Below are 18,697 nucleotides of genomic sequence, written 5' to 3'. Positions count from 1 at the left end.
TGATTATATGTGGTCCTAGGGGTGTCATTGCACTTCTCAAAGTGTCTTGGGTAAGGAAAAGTTTTCATTTGAAAGTCAGGGAGTCCTTCCTTGAAACTCATGGTATGTCACCCCCCAAAAATTTTCAGTCATAAACATGAGAAGATGAATGAAATCTGGTAGTGACTTCCTTCTCACGGGTCCTTTCCATCAATGGATATAGAAGGACTGATGACACTGGGGATTTTGGACAGGGCAAAATGGATAATGACATTCATACCTAGTCTGAATAGCAAATAACTTAGCAGAACTTGGAGGAAGTAGTGGGACAACCAGAAAAACACAGACATAATTTTTACAGAATTATAGAAAGAACAGTAAAGTGAGAATGGCATCTGGAATAATACCATTCATTAGTGGGTAAGTCATTTAACCCCTCTTGGCCTCAGTCTCCCCAGTTATAAAAAGATGGAGTTGAACTAGATGGTCCCAAAGGTCCCTTCCAGACCTAGACCTGTGATCTATGATCCTATCTTGTGACCTTGGGTAAGTCATGTAACTTTCCTGGGCCTCAGTTTTTTATCTGTAAAATGAAGGGATTGAATCAGCTGACTTCCAAAGCCCCTCCCAGTTCTAAATCTATGATCTTATGACCTCTGAAGTTCTGTCTGCTCTACATGTATCATCTTAAGACTGATATTCTCAGCGATGGCCCAAATCTTCTGGGGCCAAAAAGATCAGCAGCCTATAGTCTTGATGCAGTCTAATTACAAGCCATGACTAAAGGAACGTATAATGTTTGCAGATCATCGTAAGTGATGTCATCTTTGAAAAACAAAGGACAATGCCACACCCTTAGCTGTCTGAAATGTTCCTGAAAGACAGCTAGGTGACATAGTGGATAGAGCACCGGACCTGGAATCAGGAAGACTTGAGTTCAAATCCAACTTCAGACACTTAGTAGCTGTGTGACCCTGGGCAAGTCACCTCACCCTGTCTGCCTCAGTTTCCCATCTGTCAAAGGAGCTGGAGAAGGAAATAGCAAACCCCTCCAGCATCTCTGCCAACAAAACCCCAAATGGGGTCATGAAGAATCAGACATGACTGAAACAAATAAACGACAAATGTTCCTTAAAAAAAGAGTGTAATTCCTACGTGCAATCCTATGTTCCCACTAGTGCAGTGAAAAATGAGAATGTAAAGTCTAGTGACTTGTTTAAATTCTGGTTCTATCACTTACCACCTAGGTGATCTTGAGCAAGTTTTCCCCTTGGGACCTGGGCCTCAGTTTCCCCATCTGTAAAATGAAGGGGGTTGACTGCTTAAGTCCTAAATTGAAGGTTCTATAATCCTATTATACTCTTCAGACTAACTTCCCTGAGTGCCTACATCTTTTCCTGCTCTGCTAAAATGCCTTATCTCCTAGCAGTAAGAGAGAGAGAGAACAACAGAGCAGGCTAGCTGTTATCAAGTCTTCCTTCCTCAGTCCATTTCAATTCATTCTTCTCATTTCCAGCTTTCTGCATTTCAAGGCAGCTCGAAGCAGAGATGGAAGCAATCACTATCAGCGCTAACACCTTGGCCAAGGGATCTTGGTTTGAGGAAGGAGGAAAAGAGAAACAACAGCAACAACAACAACACACTCACTCACACACCAATTATTAGTCATCCCCCACAGCACATGTCCCACCTGGGTAGAATTCTAGGCAAAGGGAGTCCATTACAAGTCACTCTTTCAACAGGGTGAACATACTAACAGGACCCTGAACTGCCCACATGTGTTTTCGATGTTCCTGACTTGTTTCCATGTGAGGGGAAGAAATATTCTAGCTGAATCTTGGTAAATTTAATTATTTCACATGAAGTAGGGCATTCTCCATCACCCAGTCCCACCTGGAAACAGGCTGCTGAACATCTGTCTAGGTGTCAGTTTCCACTACAGAGGCAAAGAATCTCTGGCTCACAAAGTAAAGTTGGGAGGGAGGTGTCAAAACTCAAAAAGATAAAATTAATGTCATGAGAGGCAGTGTGGTATAGTGGATAGAGGGCTAGCCTTGGGGACAGTAAGGCCTGGGTTCCAGTTCTGCCCCTAAGCAGTTCCTGATCTATACCACACCAGGAGATTTCCATTTATCCTAAAACCAAAGGAATCTTATCTAGATATAGGAAAATGGCTTAGATCAGTGGTGTCAAATTCAAATAAAAATAGGGGCTGCTGATCCATGCATAAGGATCCTTGACTCGGTTGACTCAGATTTAAAATGCAATATTATCTACAATTTTTTGAAATCTTAATTTATTTTTATTAATTAATTTTATTACCTATTAACCAAATACATTTTAATCTGGCCAGGGGGTGCTGTGGGCCTAATTTGACATCTCTGGCTTAGATGCTTTCTGAAGGTCTTTTCCAGCCCCAGGACGCTGGAGTCCCACGAAAGGCAGCCTGGCCTTTGGAACAACATGCTGGGCACCCTTTATAGAAAGTAAAGGTAAAGGGAGCAACTAGATGGTGTAGTGGATAAAGCACCAGCCCTGGATTCAGGAGGACCTGAGTTCAAATCCAGCCTCAGACACCTGACACTTACTAGCTGTGTAACCCTGGGCAAGTCAATTAACCCCAATTGCCTCACCAAAAAAAAAAGAAAGAAAGAAAATAAAGGTAAAGTTATGATATCTTCATTTATGCCACTGAGACAGAAAAAAGCTCAACTCTATTCTTCCAGAGCACAGATTAAAGCCCCCAGAACTCCTAGCTTCCTGCCCAGATTGCTAAATCTTGGTCCATGTCCCAAGTGCTCTCTGCAATCTATCATTCCCCTGCCCAGAGGAACCTCAGACACTCATGATACTTCCAGCTGGTGGTACAGTCACCTTCCCAGGTCCATGTCTGCCTCATGTTTTTTCTCCTCCCTGCTTAGATTGTCCATTAGACTTAAATAAATGGAAACGATTTCCATCTACATGGAGTCTCAGAAGGGAGGGTTTAGCCAAAGGCCACCCAGGGCTATGCAGTGAGAGAAGTACTGACTTTGGAGTCAGAGGTCCTAGGTAACGCCGCCACTTACTATCCTGGTGACCTTAAGCAAGTTAATTCTATTCTCGGGGCCTCAGTTTTCTCGTCTACACAAATAAAGAGGTTAGACTAGACACTCTCTAAATCCCTTCTGGCTCCAAAACTATGAACATCAAGGCTCTCCATGGGCATCGCCACCAAATGAATCACCATATGGTACGCCTTCCTTTCGGAGCACATGTTGACTAGCAAGCAATCTCCAAGCACACAAACCCTCCTGGCCAGAGGTTAAAAACAGTCCTGTTCAACAAGCATTTATTAAGCACCTGCTATATGCAAGGAGACTCTGAGTTAACAAAGACAAAAATGAAATAATCTGTGCCCCACAAAGAGTTTATATTTGGGGGTGATATGATGTATCAATGTATAAAGAAAAATGAATCAATAAACTTTTATTCATTCAACAAGCACTTTTTAAAGTGCCTACTTTGTACTAAGAACCGGGAGTATAGACACACAAAAGAAATGGCCCCACGGCACAGTGGATAGAATCATATGTGCTCCAAAATCTCACATTCTGTTGGGGAATAGTTATTCCCATTACATTTCCCTCCTTTAGGACAGGGACTGTCTTTCTTTTTATTAATTGTATTTCCAATGCTTAGCACAGTAGGCATGTGATAAATGTTGATTGGATTGGAAAATGGCAAATACACATGTAAGACAAGACCAAATACTGTATATAGAAAATAAACACAAAGTAACATGAGGAAGGGCAGGGAAGAATTAGAAAAGGTATCAAGTAAGAGGGAGTGTGGCATCTGAGCTGAGCTTGGGGAAGGGGGAAAGAGAACTAGTGATCAATCAATAAACATTAAATGCTTACTACATGTCAAGTACTGTGTTAAGAACTGAGGATCCAAAGAGGAAAACAAAGCAATCCGACCCTCAAAAAGCTGACATTCTATATGTGGAGGCATGTCTGTGTATACATATACATGTAATCTATACTTGATAGAAATGAGAGATATAGGAAGATGATAGATCATGGGAAGCTAGATTGATAATTGATAAATTATAGATAGATAATTGATAGATGGTGGATAAATAATAGAGATAAAGAGAGAGATAAGATGGTCAGACAGATGGACAGAGAGATGGATGGATGGAGGAAGGGAGGGTGAGGGAGAGAGAGGTAAGCAGGTAGGTAGGTAGGTAAGTAGATAGAGAGATAGATGATGGATGGATGGATAAATGACAGAGAGATGATGGATAGATGGATGGATAGATAGATAATAGATAAATAGATGATGGATAGATTGATGGATGGATAAATGGATAGGTAGATAATAGATAAATAGATGATGGATAGATTGATGGATGGATAAATGGATAGGTAGATAGATAGATAGATAGATAGATAGATAGATAGATAGATAGATAGATAGATAGATAGATGATAGAGGGATAGATGGATAGATAAAGAGAAATAAGATGGTCAGACAGATGGACAGAGAGATATGGATGGATGAAAGAAGGGAGAGAGAGGGAGAGAGAGGTAAGTAGGTAGTTAAGTAAGTAAATAGATAATAGATAGATATGGATAGATGGATGGATAGATAGGTAGGTAGGTAGATAGATAGATAGATAGATAGATAGATAGATAGATAGATAGATAGATAGATAGATGGATGGATGGATGGATGGATGGATGGATGGATGGATGGATGGATGGATGGATGGATGGATGGATGGATGGATGGATGGATGGATGGATGGATGGATGGATAGAGGAAGTGAGAAATAAGATGGTCAGACAGGTGGACAGAGAGAAATGGATGGATGGATGGATAGATGGATGGATGGATGGATGGATGGACAGACAGATAGATAATTAGGGATTCTAAGAGGCATCAGTGAAGAAGAAAAGCATTATAGTCATGGGTGATAGGCCAGGCAAAGGCACAGAGAGAGACGATGGCATTTCATGTGGAAGGAACAGCAAGAAGACCAGTTTGGCCAGACCATGGAAGGCCTAAAGGAGCTGACATGATACCTAATGGGCTCAGATGCAAAGTTAATAGAAAGTAATTTCCAGTTAGGGTGGGGATCAATGGGGGGGAGAGGTTTTAGGAAGCTCTTCCTTCAGGAGGCCTTGAAGGAAGCTAGAGATTGTGGGAGGCTGAGGAGAGGCGTGAGAGCACCCTAGCCCTGGGGGACAAACCAGAGGGGTCACACAAGTGCTTGCTAAATGTCAGCCCATGGCTGCTGGCTCCAGGTCCCCTCCCTAGCAGATTTCAGGGAAGAATTTGTACAAAACTATGAGTCAGCCTACATCATAAGTAATAATTTGGGGGCTAACAATAAGAACTCTGAGCGAGAAACCATTGAAAGTATTCTCTTCCAAATTTACCCCCCCCTTTTTTTAATTATGTAATTTCTCCCCATCACCATCCTCCCCTTTGGAGGGCTCCCGGCAGCTCCCGTCCCAAGCTTTTAAAATGATCATTTCCTGCTGCAGACCAGCATTTATCTCTTTGGGTGGCATGAATTATAGCGCTCTTATTTTTATTTCAGTATTTATTTAAAGATAATGTAAGAGAGCGGCTTGATGCCAGCAGTACTTTAGTGTGCCCGAGCTCCGTAAACAACTCAGCTCCAGCAGGACCTGAGCCGCTTGCTTCTGGCAGAACAAGGAGGACGAGAGGGCCTTGGTAACTACTGGGCCATCTGCCACATAGGCCTCCCCGAAACCTGCTGCCTTACAAATGGAGCTGGGGCTGATGGGAGGGGCCAACCCCGCCCCTGTGCAGGTAGTGCAGAGCTGGATGGGTTCCAAGTCAAAAGACCCTGGATTCAAATCCTGTGATGACTTCTTGCACGAAGTATGATGTTAGAAAAGTCACTTAACCTTCTCTGGGCAATGATGTTTATGCCACCTGCCTCTTAGGTTTGTGAGAGTGAAGTCAGATCATGGATGGAAAGCGTCGGGAAACACAATGCACCATATAAATATACCAATAATTTTTATTGTTATTATCATTACTATTAAGAGCCCCATAATATTGCCCAAGGCAATTTTCCCTAGTCTCATGAAAAGGTGCAGAAGGACATGGTTTATAGAGGCAATGATTTGAAGAAGGTAAGGACCTTAGAACCCAGAAGGGACCTTACAAATCGCCTACTCCAATCTCTTCCATTTCGGAATGAGGAAACAGAGACACAGAGAGGATGAGTGGTTATCTCAGGGCCACACAGGTATCAAACACAGAACAAGAGTAAAATATGGCATTCTTTCCTTTAAACCAAACTGCTTCTAGTCCCAAGGTGGTTCCAGGTCTTTTCTACATGTCCTTTCCAAGGCAGGAGGTAGGAGCTGGCGGGAGGTTGCGCAGTTGGGTATTTTTGGTTTTGTTTTTGTTTTTAATGGAATAGGGGAAACTCTCTAAACTGAAGCATATGAATCCCAGACCTCAGCTCCAGATTAAATGGTACAGAGACCAGCCTCCAGGACAGGCAGCAGGAAAGCTGGGGGCTTGGTCTCGGCATCAATGTGCACTGCAGATGTTTGAGATTTTCTTTACCATGCTATAAAAATGTATATACTGCAATTAGGCCCATTATCAGGATATAAACATAGATTACGCTTTATGGGATGAATGAAAGGACAGTGTAAAACCCACCCACATTTCATCTGGCTCAGAGAACCACGCCAGTCCTTGGGTTACTAGACAAAACCATCTACCTTTCAGAAACTGTATGGGGAGTGCAGCATGACTGAAGCTGAGAGCCCTGGGTTCTAGGCCTGAGGTTGGGCAAGTCTGTTCAGTTTCCCCCTCTGTAAAATGGGTGAGGGGGGAAGGGTGAACAAGTGAATCCTTGCCTCTGACATTTTCTTCATTGCAACATTTTCTCATTTGTGACATTTACAATTTCACTCTTTCTAAGTATATTTTAATCCTTTTCCTTTTCAGGATCAAATGCCTTGAGTTAAAGTCATAATGGAACCTGCCACATCTAGTAACAAGCCTTCAGCCCCAGTCAGTTCACTCAGTTCAGTTAAATCAACCTGGGATTGGTGGACAGCTGATGCTCTCAGAGGAAGGCAACGTGTCCTAATAGACAAAGAGCTGGGCGAGGAATCAGGAAAGTCTGGGCTCCGGCCCCATCTCTGACACCAACTAGCTATGTAACTATAAACAATTCCCTTCACCTCTAAGTCTTGGTTTTCTCATCTGTAAAATGGAAGAGGGTTATCAGGAAGTCTCAGTGAAATGCTGCATGTGAAGTATTCTGCAAACCTTAAAAGCACTCTATGTTCAGAGAGGCAAGTCGTGGAGACAGGGCTGGCCTTGGGGTCAGAAAACCTAGGTTCCAGTCCTTTCTCTGCCACATTCTGTCTGTGTGACCCTCAGCAAATTGTAGGACCATTGATTTTAGAGCTACACAGGATTTTAGAAGCCAGCAGTTGGACCCTCTCATTTTACAGCTGAGGAAACTGAGACTCCTAGAGGTTAAGTAGCCTCTTTCCCAAGGTTGTGTAGCTAGTGTCAGGCAAGATTTGAACAAAAGGTCTTGCTACTCCGAGTCCCACATACTCTCCAAGGCCTTTGAAATCATAACCTTTCAGTGCCCTGGGGAGTTGTCTAGGTTCACAGATGAGTTTCATATGGGCATCAGAGGAGGAAGTTTCCACATCAAGTGTACTCCACAACGATGAAATCAAAAGACCTGACAATAAACAAATGGACAAACAGACAGACGGGTGCATGAATGGATGGATGGAGAAATAAGAGTTGTTTTTCATAGGTTCACAAGATTATTGATCTAAAAAGCCCCAAGGAAACTCAGAAGCCATTTTACCGATGAAGAAACTGAGGCTCATGGGAACTTGGGTCATATATCCAGAGATGGATAGAACCTCAGAAGCCATCCAATCCCACCCCTGCATTTTACAGATAAAGAAACTGAGGCCCAAGGGAACTTGGGTCATATATCCAGAGATGGATAGAACCTCAGAAGCCATCCAATCCCACCCCTGCATTTTACAGATAAAGAAACTGAGGCCCAAGGGAACTGGGATCACAGCTACAAACCAGAAGAGACCTCAGCAATGATCTAATTCAGTGTCTTCATCATATAAATGAAGAAATGGGGGCCCAAGGAGACAGAGTGATTTGCCTGAGGGATTGGAACCCACGTCCTTGGACTCATTCCTCCCACTACAACAAAAGCAGCCCAACACACAGTCCCTGCATTGAAGACACAAACCAAGCTCTACTTTCCCAAACCTCCCAGAACCCCCGGACAGTGCCAACCAAGGTTCCCTTTAGCTGGTTTTATTTCCCTGTTTACTTCCAATCATCTCTGGGGCAGATCATCACAACTGAGCTGTCTGCCTTGTACTCACAAGCCCTGGAATTTCACCCTTGGGGGGGGTGGAGTAAAAGGGAAAGAAAACAGGGGGGAAGCAAGGGCAGATGAGGCACAAAGTTCCCTATAATCTCAACTAAATGTTTTGGAGCCACACCAGCACGCCAGAACAAAAAAAAAAATTTCAATGTGTGTGTGCAGAGATGGCCCTTTAACGAAAATTTAATTATTCTGTGGGTTGGACGTATACATTAAGTTTACCGGGAACCTCTTGAATATCAAATAGGCGCCGTTCTTTCTCCTGGCTTGGCAATGTTTTCATATTCCCCAGCAATTAGAGCCCAGGAGGAAAAAAGACTGACTTGATCCCAAAGCTACAAAAAGCAGCTCCTTTTAGACCCAGTGCTGCAGTTCTGTTGTACCATGCACCCCTTGGACCATCAGTTTGCTGAAGTCTTGGGACCCCTTCTCAGAAGCAAGAATCTTCTACGTGCACACAACAAAGTACACGGGATTCCAAAGAAAAGCAGTTCCTTTGAAATAAAGATGTGATTTTACCCCTGTCCAAGTTCACAGATGCCCTGAAATGTGTCCATGGATTCCGGGTTAAGAACCTTTGTGTTAGAGAATGATTTGGAGGTGAGACTATTTCAAGATTCACTGGAGCCTGGGACCAGACAATCACTCGAAGCTGCTTTACGTGTGGCCTGACTTCCCTACTCACAACTAGTTATTAGCACCCTAATTTCTGGCAGGGGACTTTTGTGGCTCTCATGTATTTTCACCTTCATTCCCCAGTAAGAGGGATAGGAGTAACAGTGTGAAATTGGAAAGTTAGACCAGGAAGCCCATCATACATAAGCTCATGGAACTGGAAGAGACTTCAGAGGTCATTGGATATAACTCTTATTTTATACATGCAGCAACTGTGGCTCAGCAAGGGTAAGTGACTTGCCCAGGGTCACCTGGTAAGTAAGCATGAGCTTCAGGCTATGCATCAGCTTTTCCTGAATTTAATCCTGGCAGTCTAGCCACCACATCACATGGCTGCCCCTGTTTTCCATAAGAGCAAATCTAAGCACAGAGAATGCAAATGACTTGCCCCAAATCCCATAGCATCAGGAATTGTTCACAAAGTGTCAATCTAGGGTCCATGAATTCATTTTAGATAGATACATAGATATGTAGATAGATAAATGGATGGATGGATAGATGATAGATAGGTAGATAGATAGATAGATGATAGATAGATGATGGGAGAGAGAGAGAGAGAGAGAGAGAGAGAGATCACTGTATTTCAATATAATCAGTTTCCTTTGTAATCCTGTGTTATTTCATTTTATGCATTTAACAACATAATTCTGGGAAGGAGTTCCTGGGCTTCAACAGATTGGCTGCCAAAGGGGGCCATGATACACATAAAAGATGAGCCCCTCAGTAAGCCAAAGTTCCTGTATCTATGTGACCTTGAATGGAAATGAAATTAACATCAGTGCCTTTTCCTCTCTATCTCTCACCTTCACTTCTAATGGGGAAAAACCAATCCATTTTATTGAAATAAGATGCTGTTGATTCCACATAGGAAGGTGCTTCAAAGGTTTCAAGACTTCTGGGGCATGAAGTAGCACAGACCCCATCCACAACTGGTCAGCCAAGGACAAATGGGCTTCCCTTGTCATGCAGGACTTTCCAGAATTTTATGGATGTGAGAATGCCCAGCGCCACCACTTGGTCCTGACCACACACCCAAAGTCAAAGGTATTTGTCAGCTGGGCAAGCCCAGCATGAATGCAGAGCAATGACATCCATCACCTTCATTCGGCTTCATGACCATCTTCAGGAAAGCTCTCATATTGAGGATTTCAAGTGATTTCCCAAATGTTCTGTGGGGGCTTCTCCTCCAGGGGAGGCAGTTTCATCATCAGAGCAGAGGAGCAGAGTGCTGACTGTTGCATCAACACCCAGGGGCTGGGGTTGGAGAAGTTTCCCAGACATAGCTAAGATGGGAGGAGAAGCTTAGCATTGATGGTAAAGAACAGATCAATTTTGCCCTCCAGCATGCCCTTAGAAGCCTTGAGTCCAGGGTATACCATGAAGATGCCACCCAGTCCATACCCAAAGGGAGGAAAGATGGAGAAAAAGGAGGAATAAATCCCCCAAAGAGATCTTCTGACCGTATTACCAGACCCAGGGTCAGTCTTGCTCAACAATAGGTTTCAAAGATAGAAGGAATCTTAGAGATCATCTCCTCTGACCCCTCCCTACACACACACACACACACACACACACACACACACACACACATGCAATTTTACAGATAAGAAAACTGAATCCTAAAGAAATGGAATGAGCTTGGCCAAGGTTACACTGATAAATACAGACAGGAAGATGGTCAAACAGAGAAGAGAAAGGGACATACAGAGAGAATAAGAGAGAAGTAGGGGGAGGGGGCAGGAGAGAGACAGCAACATGGAGAGACAGAGAGGAAGGGAAGGGAAAGAGAGTAGAAACAAAGAGAAAGAAGGAAGGGAGGATGGAAGAAGAGAAGAAAGGAGAGACAGAGACAGAGAGACACAGAGAAAGCGAGCATAGATTAAGCCCTTACTGTATGCCAGATACTATGCTAAGATAGTAAGTCAGATTTTCTGACAGATTCAAGTGTTCTTTCTACACTAAAGTGGGAAAAGCTCTGGCCCAGAAATAAGGGAATCTGGATCTGAGGCCCATCTCTACCACAAACTCACTTTGTGACCTTAGAGAAGTCCCTACCTCTCCCTGGGCCCCTGTTTCTTTGTCTGGAAAAGGGAAGCGACTGGATTTGATGATCTTCAGTCTCCTCTGACACTAACAATCATGGATCATAAATTTGGAGCAAGGAAGAACCTCAGAAGACATCTAGGCCAACTCCTTCATTTGACAGATGAGAAAACTGAAGCACACAGAGGGTATATGACTTGCCCAAAGTCACACAAAACCAGGGCTAAGGTTTGAATGAATATTTTCTGGCTTCCAATCCAGCCCTTTTTACACTATGTTATACTGTCTATGAAAGCTTTTAGAATTCATTTAATCATGCGGTTTCCAATGAGCACGTCATGGGGCTGGGAGAGGGGGAGAGGTGAGAGAGACCGTGGAGAAGAGATCAAAGTCTTCGGAGTGTGCCAATGAACCTACTGTCACAGACAGGGCTTCACAGGTAAGAAGAAAGAGTCCATCTCCTCCACCCCAAGTCCACCAGCTCCATCAGACGAGTTCCCAGATCTGAAACCTCATGAATACTTAAGTCCTGTTCATAAAGCCCTCCCCCACGAGACAACAATGCCTTGTCGTTCTCCCCACCTCCTTCTTCTCTTCAAGTGGGCAGGCCACTGCGTCTGACTCCATCAAGTCTCGTCCAGCATTCCCTTCACAAAACCAGCTGACCTAGATTATATCCCTTCCCCAGTCAAACACATGATAAAGAAGGCTGCTGTTCGCATTGCGTCCTCAAAGGAGGCAATTATTACTTCCAGAGTTCAGACAAAGGTGACATTTTGGGAAGAGTTCGGCACTGAACGGATCCAACTCTCCCCTAGCAAAATGACCCACAGCCTGAATTTCCAGAGAAACTTTTCTCCCTTCTTTTTATTCCTCACTTCTTTGAGCCTTGTCAGCAAGCATGCCCAGTTGTATCCAGCTTCTCCAAGTATGCACCCCCTGCCCCTCCCTCAGGCAGCAGTGACCACAAAAGTCCCGCTTCCCTGTGGTGTCCTCAGGAAAGGGGACCGTGCCACTGACGCTGGAACAGCTGGCAAGTCGTCTAAAGACAACAGACTGACCGAGTGCACTCTGAAGACACCCACCCGATTCCTGCCATCACTCACACCGTGCTGCCTGAGGACCTAGGAACAGTAAAGGAAGCTTTGGGGAACAGAAGGCTCCCTCGGAATGTAGCTACTGAAGGCTTCTTCACTCAACCCAAGACAAAAACAATTTTAAACCAAAAGAAAAGTCACACCGCCCAACTGTGCCCAGGCTCTCCTTTCCACTCCGACCTCCCCCTGAAAAACAAGCCCAGAAAGTCAAAGTGCTTAGGTAGGGATTTCTCAACTTGTTATACGTGGTTTTTTGGTGGTTGTTCTTTTGTTTTGTTTTACCGGTGAGAAAATTCCATATTAACTGACTTAAGTCTTTTACATAGCTCCAAATGCTTGGATTGAAAAATAATATTTCATCTGCTGAGCTGAATGTTGGCAAGAAACAAAGCAGGACGCGGAAACCCTAATTATAGATGAATGTTTACATTTGCACATACATGTTTAGGATAAGCGCCCTGGCCATGCCAGTTCATACAAACCATCCATACCCACTAACATTGGAGGAATGCATATTTCCATCCTGGGTAGTCCATTTCTACCCCAATGTAGCCATAGTCTGGATTTGGCTTTTCTTACTTTCTATGGGATTGGATGGACATGGGCCCAACACACCACCCTCTACCCCCACCCTACCCCCAAAAAACCTAAAGGATCCCACTTTACCACACTGATTATGAGAGGGAGAAGGATTCATTTAATCAGGTGATTTCTAATGAGCACTTGGATAGAGAGCTGTGACTTCAGCTGGCTCAGAACACCCACCTTTCCTGACCTCACCCAGGCATAAAACAGTCCCTAGGACCTACAGGTCCTCCCGGGTTTTGGTTGTTGTTTAAATACACTAGGACCTGTTGTAAAACCAACACAAATAAATAAATATATGTGGGGAGCTCGCTGCTTCCCTTTTGCATTGATCCAACCAAGAAAGAATGATGGGGAAATGGAGGTGTAGGGGGCAGCTGCCCTCTGCAGCTGTATGGATTCGGTGCCATCATCTGTGAGTTCCCAGTATGTCCCAGTATATTCCACTCTCTGCAATCAACCCCTGCAGAGGACAGGCAAAGACCTGCATGCTTGTTGTCTCTCAGGGCCCTTGGACACCTGGGAAGGGAAGTTCATTTCTGGGGGAAGCTGTGGTTTAGGGTGAGCTGGGCATGGCAAAGTGCTGCTGCCCACCCCATGCCCGTTCCAAATCTGCTCCAGAGGTGACTGCCTCTTGCCTACCCCAGGTTCAGGTCTCCCTATGGTCAATGAAGAACTGTCCCAGCTCCCAACCTGAGTAGTCACTCTCTGGGATTCCGAGGGCCTCCCCTTGCCTCTCTGGCTCTGCCTCCCTTGTAGCAGGGGTGGCATAAGCGACTATCTTCCCCAGGATGGGAAGACAGAGCTGGGAAGGGCACTCAGCCCAACCGGTGGTTGAAAGGAATTCTCCCTCCTTCTTCCCCGTCTCCAACCCGCCTTATCTGCCCTCAGCCCTTCTCCCAGGATACCTGTTTGCCTCTGCCGCTCTTCTCCCTCTCGGGCTGGGTCTGTACGGATCCCTTCCCAACCTAACCCAGCTTCCAGCTGCCCGCCCCCGGCGCCAGGGAGCGCAGCCCAGTGGCAGGCGACCGCAGCCGGAGCTGCGAGGAAACAGGCAAAGAGAGCGGAGCCCGGGGTTCTGCTCCGTGAGGACGGACAGACGGACGGACCGACAGTCGGACAGACGGACTGAGGGTCCGACGACCCGCGCCTCCAGAACCGAAAGCGCTCCCCTACCTGGGAGGTGGAAGGGGATGTGACCAGCAGCAATGACACCCCCCCCCCGCAGGGTTCTCAGCCCTGTGCCAAGGAACCGGGAGGGGGCAGGGGTGCAAGAGGTAGCTCCGGATTCTCTCCTTCCCCCAGCCCCAACCCCTGCCCCAGTCCCAGCATCCCTGATGCCAACAGGTCCCTAGCGGCTCGAGAGCACGCCCCGCCGAGGGCCCCGCGAGTAGCAGTTCCGCAGCCTGGGCACCAGAAGGGGCAGGGGGCAGGGGGCGATGCAAGGGACAGGAGCAGGAACCGGCGACAGCCCCCTCAGTCGGGGCTGGAGGGGAGAGGAGAAGCGGGAGGGGACGCGGAGGTGGGAGGCGGCACTCACCTCTCGCCCGCCGGGGGCCGCCGCCGCCGCCGCCGCTGCCCCGCTGGCTCCCGGGCTCCGTCAGTCCGTTGGTCGGTGGGGTCGGTCGGTCGGTCCGGAGGCGCCTCCGCTCGCTCGCTCACTCGCTCGCTCGCAGCCAAGCGCGGAGGCCGGCGGGGGAGGGGACGCCAAGGGGAGGGGGCGGCGATGAATGGAGGTGCCGAGCCGGCACACGAGCGCGCACGCACACACACACTCACTCACACATACACACACTCACACTCACACTCACACCTCGCGCAGCCAGCCCGCAGCCGCGTCCTTGCGCTCGCATTCCCCCCCCCCCCTTTTACCCGGCTCTGCCAGGCACCCTCTTAGTCCCTCCCAAAATAAATACAATTTTCTGTGTGTGTGTGTGTGTGTGTGTGTGTGTGTGTGTGTGTCCCTCCTTTCCTCCCTCCCTCTCTCCCCTCTCTCTCCTCTCTCTAAACCTCACCCCCCCACCCTTCAGCTCGGCAGACAAGCCGGGCGCCTTGTTCTCCCCTGCCTTCCCAGTGTCTATCTATCTGTCTGTCTGTCTGTGAGTCTGGATGACCCCCCTCCCCCCACCCCCGACACCTCCCACCCCTTCCCAGGCCCTCCCCTCTCCGCTCTCTCTGGCTCTCTCGTTCTCTCTGTCTCTCCCTCTCTCACTCTCTCTGGCTCTCCCTCTCGCTCTCTCCTTCTCCGGAGCCGAGCCGAGCCGAAGCGACCGGCAGCACGATTTCAGTCCATGTGCCCCCCTCGCCCCCAGTGCCCGCGACCCCACCGGACTTGAGCGCCCCGCAAACTCTGTGCAGCGCTCGCCCCCTCCCCGGAGGTACCCCGAGGCCCCAGAGGAAGATTCACTCCATTCCACCCTCCCCCTCGGCCCACGTCAGTGGTTGGGGTTCATGCCCCCCTCCTCCGCCCAGGCGCCGGCTTTTCTTGGGGTGCCCACCCCACCCCTTTCCTCTAATGGCTCCCACGGTTTCCAGGCAGCTCAACGCAACCTGTGCGCACATACAGACCCGAGCAGACACGCGCCCGTATGCACACACATACACATACACATACACATACACATACACACACACACACACACACACACACATACACACACGAGGAGCAGACGGTTCTCCTCCCTTCCCTACCCAGAGAAGCTGCCCACGTTAACTCCTGCAAACTGCTGTTCCTTCGCATTGGACACCTTACACCAGAGCCCTGGGCTGTAACTCCTTCATCCCCGGACCCCTTCTCCCTTTGGCTGGCACATACACACATGTACACACACGCAAAGGGGAGGAGGAGAGAGGTGGGGAGGAGGATCCTGTCTACCCAACTCTGGCACCACCAAGAGGGAGTCCTATCGTCTGTGCCACTCTTCTCGGTAGCTCTGTGGCCTGAGGTAGGTCCTCACATCTTCTGTACCTCCCCTCCCACTGGGACCCTCTTGAAGAATGGATGGGGCAGGAGACATTTTCATGAGATGCCCATGTCCAAAGTACTTTGGCCACCGACCTAGACTGGAAATCTCCAAGACCTCTCTAACAGCCCCTATATCCACCCTGCTCCGCTTGGAAGAAGCGCCTCCCACAGAAACTACTTGTAGGACAACCCAATATGCTGCGACTAGCATGGGAAGCCATCTCTGGAGACCTTTTCTAGAGTCCCCCATGGATAGCTTTCCCACCTACTCCCAGAAGCCATAGAAGAAACAGTACATGCAGGTCTGGGCTTGGGTTGGATTTTTAATTTTTATTTGTCTGGGTTTTGTTTCTAAGAAAGAAAATGATCCCTGCCTAGGGATCATGCAAATATCAAGACTAAGGGAGGGTTTTCGAGACAGAGCTGTGTACTACCTGATCCCCCTTCTCTTGACTCACTTTATGAGCAGTTGTGGACAAGATGGCACTCAGCTCCTCGGGGCCTGTTTCCTCCTTTATGAAATGTGGGAGTTGGACTAGTGGGCTGCTCAGGCCCCTTCCAGGGTCCTATTCATTGAGTTACCGAAGTGAGGGGAGAAGGATCATCTCCTCAAAACTGTGAAAACCTTTCCTGGAACATCCAATGCTCTGTTTTCCCTGCAATCTCTTCCTATTCCCTGTACCTCTTCTCTCTGCCCCAGGCTCGGATGCCTCTCGTCCCTGGAATAAAAAGAGAATGGACCATGTCCCTCACCAACTGGGCACAGAGCGGTGAGGTTTGCCCGGAGACTTCAATGGAACCAGATCTGTAAATCACCTGTCCTCTGGATGGCAGTAGCTGAAAGGGGGAGTATAGAATCTAAGTGTTTGCCAACGGGTGGCTGGAACAGTGAACAGAATGTCATCCCAGCATCTTTTCCCTGCATTGTTTTGCTGTTTAGCACAGATTACATTGTATCAGTGACCAGAAAGACAGTGTGCCGTTCCCCCCCCCCCCCAAGCCTCCCGGTAGCTTGTGAGCTCTTTGACAGAGACCATGTGTGATTCCCCTCTTCTTAGTATAGTGTCCTGCACTATCCAGTAGGTACATAGTAAAAACTAATTATCTCCTGCTCCTGCTGATCACAGAATCCTAAAATTATAGATTTAGAACAAAAAGGGCCTTTAGAGGCCATTCAGTTCCTTTCCTTTATTTCACAGAGGAGGAATCTGAGGCCCAGATCGCCTGAGCCAGATTGAATGACTTGTCCCAAAGCTACATACTGACAAGGTAGGATTTGAACCCAGGTCCTCTGCTTCTAAATCTGCTGCTCTTTCCAATGTTAATTTCATCCTAGAGAATAACCTGTACCAGAGCAGAATGACAATATCCCTAACAGATTTATTGTTGTTGTTGTTGTTGTTGTTGTTATTTTAATTCAGCTTGGTGTGGTACCGCCTACTGAATCAATCCATTCCATGTCTGAACAGCTCTAATCTTTCAGAAATTTTTCCTTAAAAAGAGCTGAAATCTATGTTTGTGCAACTTCCACGTGGGGCCTCTGGCTCTGCCCTTAGGGGGCAAAAAGCACAAGACTAACCCCTCTTCCACAGAACAACCTTCAAATTCTTGGAGATACTTGGCATGACCCCCAGTCTCCTCAACAAGCTGAGTTTTTCTCCATAGCTTCATTTATAGTATAATAATATCATGAAAGCTTCCCACTCTTGCAGCCTGGGTTCAATTTCTGGGGAATGCATTGCACTGTGTGAGAAGCTTTGGAGGATAATGGCTAGGGCACTGGAATTGGATTCAGAAGACCTATGCTTAAATATGACCCTAGGAACTTACTACCTGTGTAATGCTGCACAAATTACTTAACTTCTTTGTGCCTCAGTTTTCTTATCTGTAAAATGGGAGGGTGGCCTGGACTTCTAGCTCAAAGTCTAAACAGTTATCCCTTCCACATCATGGGGATTATGGGCACAGTGCCCTTCTACCACCACCTGGAAAATCCATGTAAAATTTTCTTGCTCTCCCTTCATAACAGAAAAGAAGTCTGATTTTTTTTTTCTTTTATGGAGTATTTATACCACCTTATTGTAAAATTTGGGTTGATATTATACAATATGATTCATATATTTTATGCATTTCTGAGTTTCTAAACTTTTTCTGTCATCTGCTGCCCTTTGAGTGTTGTCCATGGCTTCCACAAAACTCCCCAAAAATTCCTATTTAATTTCTTACACCTACCCGAGACATATCAAAACCATGATAAGGAAAGTCACAATGTGGAAGGAAGAACTGTATAAATTGCAGGGACTGACCTGAATCAGTAGTGGGAATTTCTTTACCTGATAATTTCCTATACCAATGAAATCACAGGTCCAATACTTATACCTTTGATATACATATAAATATACATATACATATATACACATATGTGTGTATGTATGTATGTATTATTCTTACAACAGATGAGTTGTTAGATTTCTCCTTTGTTGTTATTTTTTAAATAATAATCCCATCAGTGTTTTGATATCTTCTCCTCCTCCAGATATCTTGAAAATTGATCCTTCTATGCCTTCAAATTATGTTTGCATACTTATGTTTAGCATTAATTTCTTCTGTGCAGCATATTGAGTCAAATACAACCAATCTTGCCCTCTTCATCTTCTTTAGTGCCATTTTCATTTCCTCAATTAATGCACCAAGTACTGAAGTCTACAAGCCCAAATGTGAAGATTCCTCTATAATGAATAATGATGATAAATTACTGTAGAAACACTGGCAAATTTCTTCCATTATGTAGCTATGTGATGTCTTCCTTCCAGTTTCATTAATATTTATTCTTGGAATTATCCTACTTAATTAGGTCTCATGCCAAGCTTTCTTCTATGGGTTTGTTTTTCCTTCTACTGCCTTCTACTATTTTGTGAAATAGTA

The 18,697-nt window shown here is 46.2% G+C and overlaps 1 protein-coding gene across 4 annotated transcripts in view; it reads right to left on the bottom strand.

Annotated features, from left to right (window-relative positions):
* The window catches only part of CALN1 (calneuron 1), a 483,576-nt gene that overhangs the window by 386,981 nt on the left and 77,898 nt on the right, over nucleotides 1-18,697 (bottom strand). Inside the window, exon 1 of one of the 4 annotated variants that reach the window (XM_044005258.1) lies at nucleotides 15,499-15,606. The exons of 1 other annotated variant lie outside the window; for it this stretch is intronic. The gene's annotated coding sequence lies outside the window, so the exon portion shown is untranslated. Of the gene's footprint in view, nucleotides 1-13,715; nucleotides 13,853-14,347; nucleotides 14,838-15,498; nucleotides 15,607-18,697 lie in introns of those variants that run through there. 2 more of the 4 variants (XM_044005257.1, XM_044005259.1) reach the window with 2 other exon arrangements.

This window comes from Dromiciops gliroides, chromosome 4 (assembly GCF_019393635.1).
Source record: "Dromiciops gliroides isolate mDroGli1 chromosome 4, mDroGli1.pri, whole genome shotgun sequence".
Lineage (NCBI taxonomy): Eukaryota > Metazoa > Chordata > Mammalia > Microbiotheria > Microbiotheriidae > Dromiciops > Dromiciops gliroides.
This window is presented reverse-complemented; position numbering and strand designations above follow the sequence as displayed.